This window comes from Lissotriton vulgaris, chromosome 12 (genome assembly GCF_964263255.1).
Source record: "Lissotriton vulgaris chromosome 12, aLisVul1.2, whole genome shotgun sequence".
NCBI lineage: Eukaryota > Metazoa > Chordata > Amphibia > Caudata > Salamandridae > Lissotriton > Lissotriton vulgaris.
The window spans coordinates 25,660,477-25,682,912 of NC_141700.1; the positions used below are offsets into that span (position 1 = coordinate 25,660,477).

The window sequence follows — 22,436 nt, forward strand, 5'->3', positions numbered from 1 at the left end:
ATATTGTAAGGTGCCAAGGGTTCTGGCAGTGTCAGTATCTTTTTTGATGTCTTGCGGAGCCTCATCTATGTGCCTGCCAAAGAGCGCATCTCCATTGAATGGCATGTCCAAAAATTTTGTTTGTTCCTCAGGGCGAAAAGTGGTAGATTTTAACCATCCCTGACATCTGAGGACTGCAGCTCCAAATAGTTGATGAAAACCTAAGGAGGCTAGGTCCATAGATATATCAATTATTTTGGATGTAGCTCTTTCTCCTTCAAGGAGAATTTTCCTTGCCTCCTGCTTCTTTTCAACAGGTAAGAAATCGAGATATGGAGCAATGTCCGACCAAAGTTGGTGGTCATATCTCCCTAGAATTGCTAGGGAGTTTGTGGCATGAACTGAAGCACCCGCCATGGTGGTGAATCGCTTACTGATGTTATAAAGGCGCCTCCCATCCTTATAAGGCGGTGCTGTAACAGGAATGGATGGATTCCAAGATTTCCGTTGAGCAGCCTGTAGAATAACAAAATCTGTTCTAGGATGACCAGAGAGGCATGCAAGAGCATCATCTGGTGCTTTGTATTTTTTATCGATTCTAGGAAGAATTGCAGGCACTGAAAATTGATTTATCATTATTTTAATTCCTTCTTCCCACATATGATCTAATATAGGGATAGAACGGGTGGACTTCCTACTCTTGTCTTTAAAATTGTAAAGGAAGCAATCTGTTTGCTTCACAGATACAGGAAGGTGAAACCGGATTGCTGCCCACTCCAAATTGCATGAAAACCTCCAATATCTTTAGGAGGGAATCTACTGCCTGAGGAACTGGCAGAGATGGCGTAGGGATCAAGTATTCATCCCATTCATCCACAGTTGTAGGTGAATTTGGTAGTTCCCCAGCCTCCGCAATAGTATCGTCATCATCATCCTGGATTAGATGGTACAGGTAAAACATCCTGAGGTTTATCAATAGGGACAGATAGATCTGCAATCTGCAAAACAGGAGGCGTAGCCATCAGGTCTTGCAGGTAACGAGGGGAGGACGTGTGCAAGGCTTTGTGGGTGATGCAGGCAGTTTTGTAAATAGATCTTGCCTCAATGGGAAGCCATTGAAGAGAAGACAGGATAGGAGTGATGTGGTCGCTTCGTTTAGATCCTGAAATAAAGCGAGCTGCTGAATGGAGTATGGATTTGAGAGGGGAGAGATGGGATTTGGGTAGGCCTGGCAGAAGAGAATACAATAATCCAGTCTGGAGAGAACCAGCGATTGTACCAAGGTTTTTAGGTCTTTCTCCTGGAAGAACCGACAAATACCCCCACAGAAGGCGCAACTGGTAACGTGCGTTCTAAGCAATAGAGTTGATATGGGAGCTTAGGTTGAGCCTTTTGTCAAGTATGACACCAAGGGATTTGGCGCTGTTGACAATAATGGGTTTGTTGTTGAGTAAGATCAGCTGATCCATCCAAGATTGAACAGGAGGAGGGGAGAGAGGGGTAGATAAGAGGAGGAATTATTGTAAATATGCCCCACAGTGTTTCTACATCCTCTCCCATCTCTTGCCCTCACACCTCCCTTCCTCTTTACTACCTCTGTTTTCACCTCCCTCCGCCCAACAAAACTTCTCTCCTTGTGGTTTCTACTCTCACACAGCTCTGTAAACCTCTCCCTTCCTTTCTCTCTCCAGAGCTCCACCCTCTTCCTCCCCCTTCTTTTCCTTCGCCTGCAGCTCCATCCACTCTTCGCCCCCCTCTTTCGCGACTTCCCTCTGCGCCTCCCCATAGATGAAACTTGCTTCTCGTCCTCCTGGGTTTTCCCTGTGACTCCCTCCCCCGTGCCCCTCGTTTCAGCTAGCCCCGCCTCCAAGTCGTGGGGCGTGGTCTACGGCGGACCAGCCCCCCCAAGCAGGGAGAGGTGGGGGCTAGGGCTGCATTCTCAGCTATTAATGATTAATCCGAGCCCGAGCCCTGCGTACGGAGAGGCAGGAAGAGGGACACAACACCTGAGCAGCGAGGAGCGGGGGTGAAGGGGCTCTGAAGGGAGTGCGAGGACTGCGTGACCCCGGAGTCATCCCAGGGACCCTCAGAGGCGCCCGCGGTGCTGTGTGGCCCCAGAGGCCCCCTGAACTGCTGGGACTTCCGGGAGAAAGAGAGGCCCCGAGAAGACCGACCTGAACCCACGGAACTCCCCCAGAGGGGACGTGACCAGAGGGGGCCCGGGGACCTGCCTGGACCCCAAGTGCAGAGGTTCGCCAAGGGCACAGAGGTCACTAGACCCTGTGAAGGACATGATACGAGCTCCAGCAAGGGACCAGTGACTGGATCCGAGCGCAGGTAGGAGGACACCGGGGGATGGAGGGGGTCAGAGGGCGGGAGAGCCAGACACACCCCAGACCACCGTCAATTCATCTGAAAGCACCGACAGCCTGGCATAAACATAAACTGACTCTTCCCCGGCCCTACCTGTACCTGCCTTTTGACACAAGTCTGACATCCACAGCCCTAACAACCTTTCTGACACGCGCGTACTCTGCCCCTACATTGCGGAATCACCTGCTGCTGCTGACATGTGAACGCCCCCCCCCCCCCCCCCATTTCAAATATCTTAGTCACCGAACTTTACAAAAGTGAGTTTTAATGGCAAAACGCACTTCGTTGCATCTTGGCAAAGCGCCTTTGTTTTCTCTTCAGCCCTGAAGAGTACACACGGGTTCTCTCTGGACTCTTCGAAAGGAAAGTTAACACGCGGCGTCCACTTTGTCCGACTGTGTTTAGCAGCAGAGTCCAGAGCGCACCCTGTTCTCAGGGGCTCTCAGGTCTACAGACATGACTCGGGGCTACGAGAATCGAAGCGCTGCGCTCATGATCACAAGGTGTGCTGAAGCGGAGAGCCAGGATTAGGACTCGCATCTCCTGCTTTCACGGTTGACAAATTACCCAAAACCTGGATCTGCGCCTGCGGAACGGCCTCTCGGTGCCTTGTCACAGAGCCAAGTTTCGCTGTTGTCAGGAAGGCGCTTGGAGTGAGCGTCGGCCGGGCCAGAGAGGGGGTGAGGGGCGGCCTGTCCCTGCATGCGGTGTTAGGGGGCGCCATGGGCTGGCGCGCGCCTCTCACACCCTCGTGCGCACCTGCCAAGCGGGGCCCCAGAGCTGCTAGAAAGTCTTGGTTGTGTGTGACAAGCTAACGAAAGAACACCGAGGAAAGAGGAAATTGCAAGTTGGATGTTGTAATATATTTTGGGGGGTCAATAACAGGGACGACGCTTATGAAGCAAGTGGATACTAGGGGGCGGGGCAGCTGTCACCTGTCACTTGTAAGGGTGATGGCAAGTGTTCTTTCTGCCGGAGCGCGAGCTGTCTAGTCTCTTAGTCTTAAGCGAAGATAACAAGTGTTCATTATTACCCGCCCTGGGGACTCGATGTACCGACCGCGGAAGGCTTCAGTCTGGGAATTTTAAGTTTTGCTTGTTACGTGAATTTACGCCCTGGTGCCACTCCGCATCATTTTGCTTCATTAGCTGCAAACATGTACCTTGACAAGATCCACTCGAGGCTTGCACGGGAGCGCGCACACAGCTTCTGTTAAATGCATCCTCAAGCCAAACACTGATGAAGAACATGTTTAGCGCTAATATATAGGGTGAAAAATCAGGGGTGGCTCCTCCACTAGAGCGGAGGAGCGTCGCCCCACTGCTTTTTCGCAGTACGAGAAAGACGAAACATAAAATGGTAATAACTAAAAGTTATTACTTTTTTATGTGTACTTTGTGCATTGAGGGCTTTGCAGGGGAGGAGTGGGTGCCCACTCCTGAGTGCGCCATGTCTGTTTGGTCAGCCCCCTAAACCAGTCATGTGCGCTCTTTCCTTCTCCATGCAGGCTGCACAGCAGCCTAAAGGAAGAACATGGCCACCCCATTAGCCCCTGGCTGGGCGGCGTCCGACGAATCACAACGCTAATTGGTTAAGGGAGGGAGCCTGGTTGTCTGCTTTCTGTTCCTGTGGAGGCAGGAAAGCAGGAGCTGAGAAGACGCTGGACCCGGCAGAACGGTAGGTTTAATAAAAAAATGTTTTTTTCAATTTCCCTATGACCCCTCGCACTTGCCCCCCCACCCACGAGCAATGCCAGCCGCTACTGATATACTGGTAGCCATGGCTTAAAACAATTGTACACTGGATGAGATCAGAAGTAAAGGTTGAGTGAATCCAACTCAAAGTCCAACATCCAGCATAATTTCATATATATCAGGTGCCCCAAACAGTGCCCCTCCCCCGTGTTACCACCTGAGGTGCACGCTACAACCACTGTGCGTTAATAATCGAAGACACTGAAGCCCACTGGGCTTGGGTTACTGAATAATAAAGTCTATGCGTTTTCTTTCTCCTTTGTTTTCACTACGTCAGATATTGTAAATGGTCTTGATTGGACAGTACAATTCACACAAACATATCTGGTAGGCGACACGTGTTTCGTCTCCAAAAACACTTTTTCAAGGCTGCAGTATTAGCAGAATACAAAATAAAATTCCTACGTATCTAATATATAGTGTGACATGGTCGATTTGCTTTGCATAACTACACATAATTTTGTGCACCATTACCACAATTTTGCATAATTACGCGAATGCAAACTACACAAATTTCGCACACCCCTAGATATGTCACCCAAGCCCGAAATGGAGATATGCTCAACTCTTGCATTGCCTCAAGCGAAGTTGAATAAAAAAAATAAAAAATAATTGCAATAAATTAAGAATACCTGATACTTATGATACGCTTTGCATTGCGTTCTAAGAACAAGGTATAAACAATCGGAAACAATATACAGAAAGGTGAAGGGCATTTTCACAAAGTTCTATTATATTACATGTGTTTCTACTAGTAAGGCTTTCATTCCTTCTTGAAGAGCCTGAGTGAGGTAATCGATCCAGCAGCGGGTGGTAGTGAGTTCCATATTCTTGGGGCAGATTCGGATAAAGTGCAGCCGTAATTCCCTTTTTTTATAAATCTTTTTATTGTTTAAAGCAAAAAAATAAACAGACATATCTGGTGCCATACATACATCCAATAATGACAGGGTGAATTGGTAAAAAAACAGGATAGTCATGGAACAGCAAAAATATTTGAAAGGCTCGCACGATTAAGCACAAAATAAAATTGCATCAGTATAACCGGTTAACAGTTCAGTTGCGAATCCTCAAAACCTTCCCACCCATAAAATCAAAACAGCAGGAGAATCATGGCAACCAGGTACTAGAAGTTAAGGATCAACGTCAGGATATATCAGCAATATTACGAGTAAAGGAAAGACTGAGAAAAATTGAAAAAGAAGGAGAAAACCATATGGGCGATATCAGAAAGAAAACAATAAACCCATCCCCCCGCCCTGCACCCCTAAAACGGCTATCGCCTAACCCCCAGTAGCAGTGTGCCTGTCGCCCCAACTAACTAGGTACTAAAAGAAGAAATCTACCAAAGTAGAGAAGAGAAGAGGAGGAGGGCATAGACGTACAGGCTCCCAATCGGACAACAAATATGTATCTTAACAAGGGAGTCTTCAAACACCGCCCAGCCGTACTATAGCATTAGTTTAGCAAATCCCGTGCCCATCGATACTTAAGTCAAACCCAGTCTCTCGATCTCATCCTTGCCCCTTCCGATCAGACACATGAGTCCCCACCTGATAAACCACCTCTTCCACAAGACAGTCCGAGTGCGAAGAAACTATAATAGAACTCAATGCAAAAATAAGTAGTAGAACGAAAGTGCCGTGAACATAGTCAGGTCCAGAGACTCAATTCCCCGTTACGAACTTCCAGCGTTGATTTGTCCGCCATCTTAGCGGCTCCGATACTTGGGGAAGTGACGCAGTGTCATTCCGATAACAGTTCTCATCAGAAGTTTCTGGAGTGGGAATATCAATTAGCCCTTCCATGGTCGGCAACGATCGTAGGTTTAACAATCCATTGGTGGCATTGAACTTGTGTTCGTCTTCCAAAACACTGGCAAAGGCTCCGATACCTCACACGATGGGGGGTCTACTTCCTTCATCAGAGTGGCCATATTGGGTGTCTCGGTTGTCGCTGTGTCTTGTAGTGGAGTAGTGTCCGGTCCAATTCGTAGCATCTCAACCAGGCGTTCCATCGTCGCCTGAATGCGGTCTTCAACGTACACCTGAAGTGACTCAATGGCCACCAACACCGTTCGCAGCGACGGGCCACTCGCGGTCTGTTCAGCCACTCTTTGATCGGTGTCGATCATGATCGCTTCCCCCCGCGGCTCGATCTCTCAGGGGGGAACAGGCGGATAGGAAACGGTCGACTGCAGAGGGAGACTTATGGATTGTTTCGATGGTATCCGGGGGCTGCCACCGCAGGCAGAGAACCAAACCCAGCGAACGCCAGCGGGCCGGTTCTTGGGTCACCTGGCAGGGCCCCTGTCCACAACTGCTAGCGTTAGGCTGTCACCCCTCCTTCGACCTTCACCGAGGCAGCCCGCCGTCGTCACATCACCTCGAAAAACCGAAAGAAAAATTTTCTCAGTCCACACCGGTAGACCAGACCCAATCACACCACCACAGCCGATGTTGTTGAACTGTAACCCGGATGGGCCAGTACTCAAGACCCCGACTTCTGGGCAGATCTAGGCCGCAAACTTCCACTTGACATATCTTTGTCAGCCGAGCAAGTAGAGATCTCGGTATAGCGCCATTAATCTCACGGCAGGTTCATACACCTTGTGGCGGGGCGCAAAGAAAGGATAATTGGGAGGATATTCCGGCAGGAGGCCGAGGTCGGCGGAGCCGGGAGCTTACGCGGCCATCTTGGTTGCTAGCCGTATTTCCCTTTTTTAGGTCTCGCCTGAGCCAGCGCATGCGCTGTTCTAGCGAGACATTTAATAAGTGGGCTTTGAAAATCCGACCTGACACTTTTGCTTGTGACCTAAAGCTTGCGGTTACGAGCACAGGCGTCATCCGGCTTTCCTGTCTCATGATGGCTCATTAAGTGCATCTCTCGCGAGCACCCTTACAGCCCGCGATCACTTTCACGGCCGCGCTACTTTCACGGCCGCGCGGCCAATGCTTGTTCTAAAATGTGCTTGCTACATGCCTTCCGCCCCATTATATATTTGTTAATTTGTTTATTGGATTTTAAAACAAACCAGTGGGCATTTTTTTTATTATAGCCTATAATGAATGAATAATGTCCTGTTTCACCAAGCATCCCCTTCCCTGTATTTACCAGTAATTTTTCAAAAGCCTCCCTTTCTTTATCTCCATTCTTTCGTCTCTACGCTCTTTCCTTTCAGACTAGCACATTCTGAGTGTTGGGAAATGATGCTACACAACCTGTTCAATAAAACCCTAACCGCACGCCAACCCCGAGGAACTCGCCTCCCTCGCAGAAAAAATGCAACACTAAATACACCCAGCTGTGAAGAAAAGGATTCGGGGCCCGCTGCTCCCATCCGGAAACTCATTTTCAAACCCTGTGGCTACTGGCAGCCCAGTAACCCCTTTTCATCGGTTTGTACCAGTCGTCGGGGCCCGGATCCCCTACTACGGTACCCCATGTGCTCGGACCCCCCTCGCTGGTTTCCCCGTGACCTCTGCGCGCTCTTTCTCTCGTGCTCTGACTCGTGAGCCTTGTTTCAGCGCCGACTTATGGCAGTTGAGCCGGGAGAGCCTGGACATTCCCTCCTCACCTCTCACCCCGCGCAGAGCCGGAGCACTTGTTGGAGTCAAACAAAGAACGAAGCAGGAAACTAACCAGCAACAAGCCTCATCGCACTGCAACTTTTCAACCTCAAAAAGGTCTTTGTCACATTAGGCGAGACCTTTCTCTGTTACTTCTTATATACAACCAAACCGTCCGGCCAATAACGAGGCATTCTGAGGTATCTAGTAAAACTTAAACAGTATAAAAACAACGTAAAATGGTGACTATTTTTATACGTGTATGGGCTATTCACGCAGATGTGCTTACATTATGATATGTGATAGCAGAATGAGAGATGATGCCTCCCTCGCATGGAATCACAATTACCATTCTACAAGGCATTGCTCCCTGTATTCTGTAGAGAGAGAACTGACCAACCAAGTATTCTGAAAATTTTACCACCCACTTGCAGGCAATGTGTGAAATTTGCTTTGCTGAGTCTTCTTCTCTCACCCTTTCCCTTGCAGCGGCCCGTGAGCAACCTCCCCCCAACCCCCGTGAGCCACTTCCCCCGCAGCCCCCCCCATGCCACTGTTTATATTTAACTATGGTGGGCCGTGCACTGCCCTTCCCCTGCTATCATCTCCCACAGCATGCTCCTGTTTATTGTTTACGGCGGCTAGTATTGCTGTTAATGGGACGGTCCCAGCAGTTTTATGGCACTGGCGTGAAAGGCTTGCACAGTGCTCGGCTTCAGGCCACCGTGACCACCGTGACCCCCCCCCCCCCCGCCACACACACACACACTTACTTGCCCAGATTGCCACGGGAGCATTGCATGTTTTCCGCCGCCTCCTGTGCAGGGCCTGGTGGCTCATTGACTGGCCGGACTTCAGTGCAGACCCTTTAGTCAGCCACTTATCATGCCACAATCGATGTCAGAGTGGCAATGTGCCTGCTTGTTCTATGCTGCCGGCTTGCATCCCAGTCACTCTTTCTGTGCGTAGCTGCCGGGCTCTACAACCGTCTGCCTAGTGTCCCATGGACAGAGGCAACAGACCACGACCAACTTCCGGGAGAAACAGCGCAACTACATGGAAGCACTTGAATGCATTATCTAGACTCCTTTAAAGGTAGGTGGAGAGTCAAACTCCCCCATTTGTTGTACAGCATAAAGGATAAAGACAGCCCAAGTTCACTTGATGAACTCCATAGAGCATTACTTGCAGTAAATGTTCATGCTTTATGTGTTCTTGCATTCTTTCATGATAAGCCACAAACGTTACAATTCATTATTGTTTTTTCCCTCAACCATGCCACTATTTTACTATTATAGGAAAGCAAAATGTCAGGCAAAGATTAACTTTAATGGTTTGTTCACATGCCCAGGACTAGTGCTGTTTTGGATTACTGATATTAGTGCTAAAGAGGGAACTGGGAATCAGAGGGAATGTACTTCATAGAGGTAACGTGAATAAACTTTGGTGTTTGCATTTATATATTTTTTTTATACCATCACTTATGTCGTACTGTATTTATCCCAGGACAATGTGCTGCATAGCTAAACACTTATAAGGCCAAAAGGCGCGACCTATTGGCTATGCCAATGCTTGTTTTTTAAATCTGGCTGGTTCCAGTATGAGGCATTCAGAGTTTCTGTAGACCCTCCCGTCGACTCCTGATCGTATTCCCCAAGTATTTAGAACCAGACTTGTTTAGAGCTTTGTGTGTTACGCATGCAACCTTGAGTCGTACCGAGCTTAAACTGGGAGACAGTTGATGGCTCTGAGTGAAGGGGAGATGTGATCATAACGACGTGGGCCTGTTAGGAGTCTTGCTGCTGCATTTAATGTCACTTTCACTGGGGCTAAGCTGGCTTATGGTAGGCCTATGAGTGTGGCTGTGGGTACCAAACGCTAACTTTCATCCACCACCCCACGGTTCTCATCCTGCAACTGGTTGAGGGGTGCATATAGATTACAGTGGGGCTGAGCCTACCTTTCCACTTCACTTACTCAGTTTCACTTCCTGTGGGTAATCACTCCCGTCTCGCAGGACATTGCACACCACTGGTTGCTCTGTTGGTGTGACACCTTGTCTAGCTGGTTATCAGATACTATTTGCTTTGCATCAACACATTCACGCACGTTGTTGTGCTGTGTTACTGCTCGTTTATCATCTTTCTAATCCAGAAATCCTCAATAAAGAAATGTGTCAGGAAGCACAATGAGTGCATTAATCCACCGAGTTACCTTCCCAACATAAACAAGGCCTGAGGGCATTGTAGTACGTTACTTCCGGGGTGAGCAGGACGCGCAGCAGATGTTATTGTGGTTTGAAAAGTGAGTGTTGCTGGGAGCCCAGAGTGGTAACAAAGAAGCAGTGTGCACGGCTCTCTCCGGGCTCGTATCCCTGGAAACAGGTGAATAATTTAGAATGGTGATGTTGGCAACATACCTCACGTCCTGGGCTTCCCTCTGTGTCGCTGGTGCACCACTTTTCCAGCCTTCATCGTTAATTTGACACACAGTGCTTCCTGGGAGTTGTAGTCCCTGTAGGATTCAGCTGCCTTAGAAATTACTGAAATTGACACACTTGTCCTAGTGAGCACTCCGCCACACAGAGGGCCGGACTGGGAACCAAAAGCAGCCATGGCAACCATGCTCAAACCAGCCAGGCTTCCTGCTTTCTAGCTCCTTTATGTCTCTCTCTCACCCCTGAATCCCCCCCCCCCCATCCACCACCTGCTGTATATACATGCGGAAATTGGATAAAGGTGCCAGCTGCAGCCCCCTACCTTAAAACGCCCTCCAAAGGTTGCACCCCCGGGGGAAATGTCCTGTGGAAAACACAGGCACTCCAGGACTGTCCACAAACCTGTCTGCCATGCCTCAGACTGCTAAAATCCACTGCACAGCCGGGCGATGGCAGTATACCGCCTCCGGGGCCGTAAGTAATAAATGCAATTACAATAGAATCCTGCGGAGTACCAGCGCTGTTTATGAATCTTTGTAACCCGAGGGATTACCCCACCCAAAAAAACATTTGTAAATGTGAAGCCAGGGGCCTGTCGGGTCTCCTAGCTTGTTTAGGCGCGCAAGCACACAGCGCCGCATTAAAGAGGGACCCGGACACCAGCTATACTCTCCGCGTGGTCCGGACTAACCCCGGGACCACGCCTCCTTTATTTTATAGGGTACGCGGCGTCAGCCCGACACCGCGTATGCGCACGCCTACGTGCGCGATAAACTAGACTGCGAACATGCAGTCCTCCGACATTACATTCCTTTCAACCTTTATTTGAATAAAAAACACAGTTGCCTTAAAGTCAAATACACATTATATCATTATTCAAGAACGATGGAGGGCCATCCGGCCAGTTACCAGTCTCTTGACTCGGAAGTCCGCATTCAGCCCACAGCAAAGTCCGCCAGCTGTGAAGATGGGGCTGGATTTCTTCTTAGCCCATAGCCTGCTGCTTCCCCACGGAACAACACCCTCCTGGGGGTCTCGTGATGTGGGAGTCCGGCGGACCAGGTCCCCGGGATGGGTTGAGGACTGGCAGATCTCGGCGTCTCAGAGACAGCAGGGCTCCCTGCTGAGCTGTCGCTCCTGGGGCTAGTGGCACCTCCGAGTGGGCTCGGGTTCTCTTCTGGCCTGTTTGGCGAGTCTTGACCGAATTCCTGGCATTGGCGATCCTCTGTTGGAGTGGATGCTTTCTTGAAGAATGAGACGTTGCGCGTGACTGTCTCTCCTCCTCGCTGAGCCGTTACCATGGTGCCATTGCGGCGCGTAACTGTCCATGGTTGTGGTTCAAATGGGAGTCTGAATTTACTCCCCGGATACCTGTCCTTCACATAGACTCGATCTCGCTCCTCAATAGACGTTCCTTGGCCCTCCAACGGACGCTGGCGTAGTTATTTGACCTCCTCCGGTTGAACAGTGTCTTGCGTGAATTTGCGCGGCTTGGAGTCCAGGTGTGATGACTGGGAATTGTGTCTCGGACTATCCGTCCCATTGCTGACGGTCCTGGGGCCACTTCCGTAGTGTGATGTGGCGTGAGCCGGTATTCCCTGAGAAATGAGTAGATCGCCTTCTCCAACGGGGCTCCTTCAGCATGGGCTATCCGGATGACTTTGTTTAAAGTGCGCATAAATCTCTCCACCTCTCCCTTGGCTTGAGGCCATCGAGGCGTCACTTTCCGGTGCTGGATGCCCCACTCCGCGAGATAGTCTGCAAATTCTTGTCCCTGGAAGGGAGGTCCATTATCAGTCTTGACCCACTCGAAGATGCTGTGAGTGGCGATGGCTTTCTCAAATTTGGCTATGACTTCTTTAGCTGCGAGTGTTGTCACGATTTCCACTTCCGGGTACTTAGTGAAATCATCCATTATGACGAGCATATGTCTCCCGTCCGGCAAGTGACCGAAGTCTGCGCTCACGCGTTCCCAGGGTTTCAGGGGGTCGTCTTCCGTGATGACTGGGGGTGGGCAGTCCGGTTGTCCTGCTGCTTGGCACCATTGGCATTCTTTGACAGTCCGTTCTATTCTGGTGTCCATGTCCGGAAACCACACAATTCCCCCAGGATGTCATCAATGGTAGGCGTCAAGTGCCGTTCCCTCTTGACTGCGGCATTGGGTAGGCGCATGTCTACTCATATGCGGACTTGTCCCGGCTGTTTGGGTTTTCGCGCCACCACGATTGGCGATACCCACGGGGTGGGCCCGCTGACTTTCTCGATGATGCCCTGTTTCTCGAGAGTCTCGAGTTCTTCCTCCACTTTTTTCCGGAGGTGGAAGGCTATTCTCCTGTTCCTGAGGGCAACCGGCTGGATGGACGGGTCTATGTGGATGGACACTTCCTTTCCTTTTAGACATCCGATGCCTCGAAATGTGTCTTCAAACTCATCGAGAATGGCGTCTAGTTCATCCTCCAATACTGCCATTGCGTAGAAGATCAGTTGGAGTTCCTCCGCCACCCGTCCACTGAGGAGCATGCCGCTGCCTTCCTTGGTTACGTAGACGGTTGTGGGGACCTTCCGGTCTTGATGTCGTAGCTCCGTTTGGAAGCACCCGATCAGCGGGATTGGAGTCTTCTGTCCGTAGGCGAAGACGCGGATTTTCGCTGTCTTCAAGACTGGTTTGTCCCTCAGTTGGTTGTACACATCTGCCGCCATGAGTTCTATCGAGGCTCCTGTGTCAATGGTGACCCTCACCTCTTGGTGGTTCAATCTTATTCGGCACTTTGGGAGACGCCTCTTCTTCCTTTGCGGCTGATTGATGGCAAATACGTAGTGGACTGGATAGTCGCTGCAGTCGTCGTCCATGTCTTCGCTATCTGGGTTTTCCCTGATGGCATGGGCTGCCTCCGGTTTTTGTTTGGAGGACCTGCAAACTGATGCAAAATGGTTCATCTGTCCGCATGCTCCACATTTTCTCCCGCGTGCCGGACAGTCTTGAGCGTGGTGGGGCACGCCTCCGCAGTATCCGCATTCTTTACGCCGGTCTTGCGGCTTCTTTCCACCAAATTGTCGCGGCTTCGGCCGGACAACATTTACTTGCTCAGCCACGTTGACTTGCTTGGCCTTCACCGGTCTATGGAGTGCCGCCTCCATGTGTGATGCTCTCGCTTGCGATAACTCTTTGGAGCGGCCAAGCTTCAGGATGTCGGCTAACGGTTTACCATCCTCCTGGAGGATCTTGACTCGCAGGTTGGAGGAGTAGCATCCTTGGACTATTTGGCCGCGTATTTCTTCCTGTTCGTCTCTGAAACCACAGGTGCTGGCGAGTTCCTTCAGCCTACCGTGGAATGCGTCCAGGGACTCTTCTGCCTCCTGTCGCACTTGCCGAAAAATGAACCATTCATAATCTTTACTGGCCATGGGCTCGAAATGTGCGTTGAGCGCATTGAGTAGTGTGACGTAGGTATGTGGCGTAGCTTCTACTAGGGTCTTGTAGATTCTGTGGATATCCTTTCCCCCCTTAGGTGAAGAAGAAGTGCCCTACGCCGTTCCCTCGCCGTTCCAGCACCTTCGAAATAGAACTGCAACCGCTCCGTCCAGTCCTTCCAGCGTGGCGCCAGGGAGGCAGGAGCACCGTCTACCACAAACGGCTCGATGGGGGGAATGGCCGCCATCTTGGCACGTGGAGATCCTTCGTGAGCGGAAAGAGAGTCAAAAACGCTGCACTCACCAGGAAATGGCACCCACCTCAGGTGATTCGCCGATAGGTTGCCAATCAGGACATGTGCAGTGAAGCCCGCGATACGTAGGGGCACTCCCGGTGATGGGGTTCTTCATGCGCGAGCCCACTGGCCTAGCGACTCCACCGGCGTATGCAGGTTGCTGGTGCTTTCCCCTCTCTCACTGCTGGACAGCTGAGGACACATGCCCCCGGGGCGCACACCGCCAGCTGCACTCCCCGCAATGTCTGCTCTCCTTCGGGGTCACCTACACCACAGGCCCCCACCCACCGACTACTGAGGCCGGGACAGGGAGACTCGGCCGGGTCGACCGCATTTGGGGCTCCAGGCGCAGGGCTGGCATCGGCACTCTAGCGGGGCAGACAGAGCAGCTGACAGAGCACAGCGTGAGGTCGATTAATGCCTCGTCGCCATTGTCGGGTCTCCTCAATCAATCAATCAATCAAGGCATTTATAGAGCGCGCTACTTACCCAGGGGGTCTCAAGGCGCTTGGGGGAGGGGGTGGGGTGCCGCTACTGCTCGAACAGCCAGGTCTTGAGCTTCTTCCTGAAGGAGAGGTGGTCTTGGGTCAGGCGGAGGTCGGTAGGGAGGGTGTTCCAGGTCTTGGCGGCCAGGTAGGAGAAGGACCTTCCTCCTGTTGTCGCTCTTCGGATGCGGGGGACGGCGGCGAGGGCGTGGTTGGTCGATCAGAGGTGGCGTTTGGGAGCGTAGAAGTTGAGGCGGTTGTTGAGGTAACTCGGGCCTTGGTCGTGTAGGGCTTTGTGTGCGTGGGTGAGGAGACGGAAGGTGATTCTCCAGTGCAGGGCTCTCAGGTGTCCGGAGATGTGGCTGCGTCGGGGGATGTCGAGGATGAGTCTGGCTGAGGCGTTCTGGATCCGCTGGAGTCTCTTCTGGAGCTTGGCGGTGGTTCCGGCGTAGAGGGCATTGCCGTAGTCTAGTCGGCTGGTGACGAGGGCCTGGGTGACCGTCTTCCTGGTCTCGGTGGGGATCCACCGGAAGATCTTCCGTAGCATGCGCAGGATGTTGAAACAGGACGCGGAGATGGCATTGACTTGTCTGGTCATGGAGAGGGAGGAGTCCAGGATGAAGCCCAGGTTGCGTGCGTGGTCTGTCGGTTTGGGTGCGGTGCCCAGGGCGGGGGCCACCAGGAGTCGTCCCAGGTGGAGGGCGAGGAGCCAAGGATGAGAACTTCCGTCTTGTCTGAGTTCAGTTTCAGGCGGCTGGTCGTCATCCACTCGGCTACGTCTTTCATCCCTTCGTGGAGGTTGGTTCTGGCGGCGGCGGGGTCGTTGGTCAGGGAGAGGATCAGCTGGGTGTCGTCGGCGTAGGAGATGATGTTGAGGTTGTGCTGGCGTGCGATGGCCGCAAGGGGGCTCATGTAGACGTTGAAGAGGGTGGGGCTGAGCGAGAAGCCCTGAGGAACGCCACAGATGACTTCCGTGGCTGCAGATCTGAACGGTGGTAGGCGGACTCTCTGTGTCCTTCAAGCGAGGAAGGAGATGATCCACTCCAGTGCCTTCTCCTGGATTCCGATGTTGCTGAGGCGCTGCACTAGGGTGCGGTGGCAAACAGTGTCGAACGCCGCGGAGAGGTCTAGGAGGATGAGGGCCGCTGTTTTCCCGTTGTCCAGCAGGGCTCGGATGTCATCGGTGGCAGCGATGAGGGCGGTCTCGGTGCGGTGGTTGGCTCGGAAGCCAGACTGTGAGGGGTCGAGGGATCCATTCGTCTCGAGGAAGGCGGACAGCTGCTTGTTGACGGTCTTCTCGATGACTTTGGCTGGGAACGGGAGGAGCGAGATGGGGCGGTAATTCTTGAGTTCGGTGGGGTCTGCTGTTGGTTTCTTTAGTAGAGCGCTGAGTTCGGCGTGCTTCCAGCTCTCAGGGAAGGTGGCGGTGTCGAAGGAGGTGTTGATGATGTCCCGCAGGTGGGGTGCGATGACAGCGTCGCCCTTGTTGAAGACGTGGTGGGGGCAGGGGTCAGTCGGAGATCCGGAGTGGATAGAGTTCATCGTGCAGATGGTGTCTTCTGTGTTGATCTGGGTCCAGGCGCTGAGGGTGGTGGTGGGGGGCGTTGGTGCGGTCGTTGGGAGCGTTGTTTGTGGGCTGAAGCTGTTGTGTATGTCAGCGATCTTGTTGTGGAAGTAGGCGGCGAGGGATTTGCAGAGGTCTTGCGACGGGGTGATGTCGTTGTTTCCGGCGTTGGGGTTGGAGAGCTCTTTCACGATGTTGAAGAGTTCCTTGCTGTTGTGTGCGTTGTTGTCCAGCCGGTCCTTGAATGCTGTTTTCTTGGTGGCGCGGATCAGTTGATGGTGCTTCCGGGTGGCGAGCTTGAGGGTGGTCATGTTGTCCGGTGTTGGCTCCCTTCTCCAGGCTTTCTCGAGGGCTCGGCAGTTCTTCTTGGAGCTCTTGAGTTCGTCGGTGAACCATGGGGCCTTCTTGCTGCCGGGTCTGCTAGGCGGGGTCCTCAGTGGGGCGAGGTCGTCTGCGCAGTTGCTGATCCACTTCGGGAGGTTGTCGACGGCCTGGCTGGGGTTCGCTGAGCTGGCGGGAGGGTGCTGGCTCAGGGAAGCGGCAAGCTGGTCTGCTGTGATCTTGTTCCAGTTTCTTCGAGCAACCTGTTGCTGGTGGTGGTGGATCGTGGATCTTCTGAAGGTGAAGTGCACGCAGCTGTGGTCCGTCCAGTGGAGTCCGGTGGCATGGCTGAAGATGATGTCCTTGCTGGATGAGAAGACAGCGTCGAGTGTGTGTCTGGCGAGGTGGGTGGGGGTGGTCACTAGCTGCTTGAGTCCGAGATTGGCGAGGTTGTCAAGCAGGGTGGTGGTGTTGCGGTCGTTGTTGTTCTCCAGGTGGAAGTTGATGTCCCCCAAGAGGATGTAGTCAGCGGAGGGGAGGGCGTGCGGGCAGATGAAGTCGGCGATGTCTTCGCTGAATTGTGTGCGTGGTCCCGGGGGTCGGTAGATGAGGGTGCCTCTGAGGGTGGTTTTGGGGTCCGTGTGGATCTGGAAGTGCAGGTGTTTGGCGGTTTTCAGGGTGTCGTCGGTGTTGGTCGTGATGCGGATGGTGTCCCTGTAGATGATGGCGATGCCTCCTCCAGTCTGGTTGCCGCGGTCTCTTCGGGTGATCTTGTAGCCCTCTGGGATGGCGATGGCGATGTCGGACGCTGAGGAGTCGTTCATCCAGGTTTCCGTGAGAAAGGCGACGTCAGGAGCCTTGGTGTCGAGGAGGTTCCAGAGTTCGATGGTGTGTCTGTGGACGGAGCGGGTGTTGAGTAGGATGCACTTGAGGTGGTTGCTGCTGGTGTTCGGCTTGGCGGGTGCTGGTGCGGGGCAGGTCCGGTTGCAGGAGAACTTGCAGGCGTGACAGCTGAAGGGTCCGTGGGTTCGTCTCGGGGTGGCTCGGTAGCATCCCGGGAATCGGCCGGTGTTGAGTGCGTTGAGGGTGGCGGCGTCGTAGGTCCGGCGGGTGGGCTGGGGTCTGCGGGGGCCAGGGGTCCTGGCACTGGGCGCGGTCCAGGCGCGGACGGGCGCAGACGGGCTTACCTTTGGCGCGCCTTCGGCACACAATCGGCGCTCCCGCTGCGCGTTACCGCTGCGCGTGCGCACGGTCGCCATTTATGGCGAAGTGCAGGGAGGGAGGGGCAGCTGGGAGGCGGGAGCGGGGAGGAAGGGGGCGTGGCTACACTTCCCGGCGGCGGGAGTTGGCAGCGGGGCGCGGGTGCAGGGGTTGGCAGCACAATGGGGGGGAAACCAGGGGCAGCACGGGGACAGAATAAACACAAGTAACAGGGCACAGTAGAAAACAATACAGCAGGAGCAGTTCAGACAGAGGTGCAGAACGCGGAGAGAACAGCAGGCGGGGGCGTGGCCTGAGGGCGGACCCGAGGGCGGGAAGGCTCTACGAGGCAGGCAGAGTCGGCAGGCGGGGGCACACGCAGCAGCTGGTGGCCGTGCGGCACGGGGGTGTCCTAGCTTGTTTAGGCGCGCAAGCACACAGCGCCGCATTAAAGAGGGACCCGGACACCAGCTATACTCTCCGCGTGGTCCGGACTTACCCCGGGACCACGCCTCCTTTATTTTATAGGGTACGCGGCGTCAGCCCGACACCGCGTATGCGCACGCCTACGTGCGCGATAAACTAGACTGCGAACATGCAGTCCTCCGACATTACAGGGCCCACGTTACCAGTTGGATGGAATTTGATGGGTTTTACCCCTCATGGTAAAAAGCGTTACCCTGAGGAGAAATATTTAATATATACTTCATCTTCCCAGTATAATTATTCAACTTCCAAATGAGGCATAACATACGGAGTCGGCATTTAATACGCCAAATTCTGCATGTTGGGATTTTTTACAGGCCTGCTCCTTAATAAAATGTTGCATGTCTGACTTGTTCAAATCTATAGTACAGTATTTGTACTGTGTCTGCTGTTGGGATGAATCAGCAAGTGACACATGGCAATATTTATCAGGGGGTGGAAATATCTGGTATTTACTGGAACATACGAATTTTGGTACAGTAAGCACTAAAAACTGCATATTAGTCCTCAAAAAGTCATAATTGGGTGGTGTTTGTCACACTTGAAAAATTCAAATCTGCGCCAAGCGTTTCTAAGGCTGATGTCCTAGGCCTAAAAACCGAGGGCCTCATTTATGAGACTGTGTGTCACTTTTACTCCGCCGGTGCGTCACTTTTTGTGACGCACCAGTGGCGTAAAAAACCGCGCCTTTTGCGCCATATTTACAAAGTGATGCATCTAGGTAGATGCGTCACTTTGTAAACCCCTGCGCCAGGTATAATGTATGCAAGGGGAGCGTTTTGACGCAAGAAAGGGTCATGGAAGTGACGCAGTAAAATCTATAAGATTTCACTGCGCCATTTCTTGGCCACTAATGCGTCAAAATCTTACGCCTGCTTCATGGCAGGCGTAAGACTGACGCAGGCACTAACAACATGGGGATTGCCCATGTGAAAGTACACATTGCTGGAGTTGCGTCACTTTTGTGACACACTCCAGCAATGCGTCACTTTTGTGCCTACAGATACGTCAGAAATACTGACGTATCTGTAACTCCTTGCGACATGATTCGTCATATTATAAATATGACGCATCAATCATGACGCAAGGAGTGCGCACTGAGAAGTGACGCATCGCTGCTTTCACGCAGCAATGCGTCATTTCTCATAAATGAGGCCCCGAGTTCACAGGCCTACAAACCCAGTGCCCTGCATTCATTGAGTGAGGTGAAATCCTCAGCTGCTCCTGCTGAGAGGAACTGTCTTCAAAGGGTGTGTTATGAGTTGGACTACAAAGGGGGGATGCGAAACGGTGTGATGCATCTCGGGTCAGTAAATCAAGTGCATATAAGCTGAGTAATATGTACTTTGGTGGGTTAGTGCCATATTTGAGGCCCACTAGAATTATGCTATTCCGCAGCCACAGCTTTTTAGGTCTCGCCTATTAATCCCGCAAGGGACAATAGATGAGAGTATAGAGGGCAAACTAAGGTCTGAAACCATCGCGTATTTCGGACAGTTCGTGTGGTGCACTCGTGCGGAAAGCGCGTCCACATCAAAGCCATCAGCCTCCCTCCCACAGGCATCTGAAGCTTCCCCCAGCGTGCGCTCGGCCTCAGGCATTTCTCCTCCCCCCTAATTATCCACCCCTGCTGTCCAAGGCCGTACTTTCACTTTCACAGCCGCCAGGCCGTGTCTCTTTCAACATCCTCCCCCCTCCCAGTGTACTTTTATTTTTATTTTTGATCTTCCTGTAAAGGCTTCTGCTCCCCCTCACTCACACCCCATCCCCATATGCTCCTTCCCTCCCTCCCACTCGCTGGCTCCCCCGCGCCCCCCCCCACCAGGCTCTCAATGCTTGTTTCACGTTTAGCTACAATGCCCCTTGTGCGTTCACATTACGTTTTAGTGACTAGTTTTGGCATTTCCTACGGGCCAACACAGCCTCACAAACACACTGCACATCATCTTTAACAATGCTTGCGTACGAGTATGTTGCCCTCCGAGCCAGCAATGTTAAAGATGAAGTTTGGATTATGTGTGAGAATGTCTTGGCCATGTACATCCTTTGCGCGAAAGTAAAACATAAAAAAATTAACATGAATTCCGGCACTCGTCCATAAAGCCGCATTTTCCACCTTTTAGCGATCCAACCAGCCCCGCTTCCTTCATCTCTTCGTGTAATCTCTCTCTTTCCGTCAATCCATCCCCTCTCTCTCTTCTTCTCTTCTCTCCTTCTCCCTTTCTAAGCCTTTCTCTCCACCTTCACTCTCACGCCCTCTCCATTGAAGCCTCCCTGAGCCTGTTGCTATTAACCTTGGTGAAAGTGAGAGCGGCTTCAGCGGAGCTCCCGGGTTTCAAAGCCGCCCCAAGGCTCCAGCCCACGGGGAAATAACATTTAAACTGCCACTCTCCCAGAACATATCACATATCCCCACCCTACGGCAGTATATTTCAGAAGCAATGCAGTGTTTGCCTTTGGTGTCCGCATCAAGTACCAATGTCACCCCTCCACCCCCGCTTCACCCAGCAGAAAGTCACCCTGCCTCCCCGTCTCACCCTGCAGAAGGCGTCGCTTTGCCACCCAGGCTCAAAACAAATTGCGCTCTGTTGTGTCAGGCCCCAGAATCAATTACACCCCCTGACCGGCCAGTGTGGGTCCCCCTCTCGCGGATCTGCTCATTTCCACATCAAGCGTGCAACAGGCCGGTAGCAAATCAGAGCAATATGAAGTGATCGGCTCCCGTCTGTCCGCGGGCGTAAATCAGGCCGGCCCTTCAGGGCAGTGATGCACGCCGCTTGATCTTCCTTTCCCTAGGCACACTTGTGTGTTCTTTACTGCCCTTCTGCTGACACTGCCTGTCTCAGGTTGTCACAAACTGTTAACTCTGACCGTGACCCCTTAAACGATTTCCCAGATTTTTAATCTCTGCACGGGTTTAAACTAGGAAATATGCGGCATGCAGTGTGTGTCATTATTACAACATATGGACCGCTCTCTAAAACAGGCCCCATGAAGCTAATTTTAGAAAGAAAATAATCCATTCCCCCTGGCTCCTAACAGTTTCACTATGGTGCCACTAATATTTATATATATGCTCCCTTCAACGTCTTGCATTAAAAAGTATACTTTCTGCCCTAAATACTCTACACTGAGCACAGCGATCAATGACAACCGTTCTGCACTCAAGCGCCACATTTTAACATATAGAATCCATATTTAGACAATCCACTTTTCTCTAAATATGAATTTGTAAGTAACGTTATCCATCCTACCTTTCCTCTTTCCATATTCACTTTTGCCTACTCTCCGGCCCTCAGAGTCCCTTTAAAGTTCGAGAAGTATCAGGGAAAGAGAAATATGCTGTAGAACTTTAAATGTTCAAGGCACTGTAGTAATTCCTGACTGCCACCTATAAAGTTGCACGAAGTCCCAAAATGATGACTAGCGGACAAATTGAACTCGTGTTCCCAGTGATACCTGCGCCGGGGTCAAAGGTTATCAACATTTGACATCCCTTGGTAACTATCCAGCCAGGCTTTGTCTTGCATGTTTATGTATTGGAAAGGATCGGTATTTGAAGCATTTCTTTCCTCCCCTGCGGCTGCTTCCTTGTGTTGCATCTTCGGGCAGTGATCCATATCTGCACATCCAAACTCCCAGATGAGCCATCTGTCAGCCCCAGCCATGAGTGTCTGGGCTGCAGACCTCAAGCGTGGATTGTAATTACAGTAGAAGAAGCTGCAGCGCCGAAGCAAGCTCCTGCTAACGTGACAAGGGTCTCAGTAACATTTACATTTGTTATTGGCCACTGCAATTATGCGGCAGGAGAGGGCCAAGTTATGCGGCATGGGTGAGTAAATTATGCGACAAGAAAAGCAAATTAAACTGCATCATGTGACACATTTAGTAATTATATTACTTCATTATTTTGTCATTTTCAAACTTTTTAACATTGTCTGGGCATTGGTTGCACCTCATTAGTACCAGTTCAAAACACAAATATAGCAATAAGCAACAAAAATGTAACTAGTCGACCTTTGCAAAGGGCCTTCAACTGTGCGACAATGCAGTTCAATGCATTTTTAGTACGTTTGGAACCGTTTGAGCTACAAACCTTTTTTTGTTAATCTGCTGGATTATGTGGCAAATGTGGCAAATTTAGAGTTATGCAAAAAACGCTGTGGCCGCACTTCACATAATTCCAGTAGCCCTGGTAAGGCGTGGGTGCATCCCTCTTCCAACTCCACCCTCCAACTCCACCCTCCAACTCCAAATCCACCCTCCAAATCCACCCTCCAACTCCACCCTCCAACTCCAAATCCACCCTCCAAATCCACCCTCCAACTCCAAATCCACCCTCCAACTCCACCCTCTAACTCCACCCTCCAACTCCAAATCCACCCTCCAACTCCAAATCCACCCTCCAACTCCACCCTCCAACTCCATCCTCCAAACCCACCCTCCAACTCCACCCTCCAACTCCAACTCCACCCTCCAACTCCAAATCCACCCTCCAACTCCAAATCCACCCTCCAACACCAAATCCACCCTCCAACTCCAAATCCACCCTCCAACTCCA

General features: G+C 51.8%; 1 protein-coding gene across 2 annotated transcripts in view; it reads left to right on the forward strand.

The window, feature by feature from the left end:
• Nucleotides 1-1,698: 1,698 nt before the first annotated feature.
• The window catches only part of LOC147673106 (occludin-like), a 154,612-nt gene continuing 133,874 nt past the window's right edge, over nt 1,699-22,436 (forward strand). Inside the window, exon 1 of one of the 2 annotated variants that reach the window (XM_086946807.1) lies at nt 1,699-2,316. The gene's annotated coding sequence lies outside the window, so the exon portion shown is untranslated. The remainder of the gene's footprint in view (nt 2,317-22,436) is intronic. The other variant, XM_086946808.1, reaches the window with a different exon arrangement.